The sequence below is a fragment of the Populus alba genome, chromosome 3, assembly GCF_005239225.2.
Source record: "Populus alba chromosome 3, ASM523922v2, whole genome shotgun sequence".
In the NCBI taxonomy this organism is placed as follows: Eukaryota; Viridiplantae; Streptophyta; class Magnoliopsida; order Malpighiales; family Salicaceae; genus Populus; species Populus alba.
Window position 1 is genome coordinate 15,438,777 of NC_133286.1, and position 1,316 is coordinate 15,440,092.

At 41.5% G+C, this 1,316-nt stretch overlaps 1 non-coding gene across 1 annotated transcript; it reads left to right on the top strand.

The window, feature by feature from the left end:
* The first annotated feature begins 1,027 nt into the window (after positions 1–1,027).
* On the top strand, positions 1,028–1,111 carry TRNAL-CAA (transfer RNA leucine (anticodon CAA)). The gene has a single exon. It is a non-coding gene; the product is annotated as a tRNA-Leu (tRNA).
* Positions 1,112–1,316: the final 205 nt, after the last annotated feature.

A 1,316-nucleotide genomic window follows, 5' to 3' on the forward strand; every position in this document is an offset into this window, starting at 1 on the left:
TTGGGAGCAGAGCATGCAAAATCGAGCAATGGATCTTAGAAGAATTCAACTTCGAACACCTTCTATTTTTTCGCTGGCATTTGAGTTGTCTCCCCTCCTCTTTCAATCGACACACTCGACGGGAGAAAGGAGGAAAAGGTCAGGCTAGTAGCTAAAGGCTTTACTCAAACATATGTGATTGATTACGAGGAAGCCTCTGCCCCAGTAGCCAAGATGAAGTCTGTTCGTCTCCAGCTCTTCTCTATTGCTGCGAATCGAGATTGGCCTCTGTTCCAATTAAATGTGAAAAATGCCTTCCAGAACGGGGTGCATTGCTAGTAGGCAGAAAATCAGTAGTGCGTTAGCTTATCTGTTCATTTTCAAACAACCCTTGTTTGTGCTCCTTTATCTCTCTAAGCCGCTCTCGCTAGCAGGGAATCTAGTTCAGAAAGGTCCATAGTCCATACCTCCATGCCATAGGGTAGGGTGAGCTCGCTTGAAGATGGGAGTCGTACTATAAACAGTCCCTGTGGGTTTAGTTTAGGTATAACAATTATCCTGATGTAGATAGAACACGTACTGAGTAAAATACATGGAAGCGTATGCCAAATCGCCTGTAATGGGTGCGTTATATATTAACTTTAGCATATTACCACTCCACCAGGCTTCCATGAATTTTCTGTGTTTTAATGTCTGCAGCAAGCGAGGGAGTGAGCTCGCAATGGTCATCATCAGGTCGAAGATCAGTACGCGTCATCTGCATTTCTTATGTTGAATTGGGCCGTCTTTAAAGATTTATGCCCCATTGGTCATTCATGTACTCGGGCTTGGCGGAGGCTGTCTTTTATCTCCTTCGAGCTTGGAATTGAGAACGCGTGCACTTATTGATTGGGGTTTATTGCTATTCGGTGGGTTGGGTTAAATCTTTTTTAATATAGATTCGACCAAATGCAACTTCTTTAGGGCCCATGTCAGATTATTATGAGGAAGTTAGTTTTTACCAAGATTATTATTACTATAATCAATAGTCTCCAGATTGTCGTGTAATGTCAGGATGGCCGAGTGGTCTAAGGCGCCAGACTCAAGTTCTGGTCCTCGTGAGAGGGCGTGGGTTCAAATCCCACTTCTGACAATTTTTCCTTGTTTATTTTAAATTTTTAACTTTTAGAAATTCTATTGAGCGACTGGCGAGACCCTCTTGGACAATTCTCATTCACAAAATGCACTGATCATTTTTAGAAGCTCCTGGCCCAATCTCCTTTAGTTTTGCTCCGGTTCCATCAATTTTTTTTTTAATATTAAAAAAAATATTCAAGTATTGTTAATGTTTTTTTAAT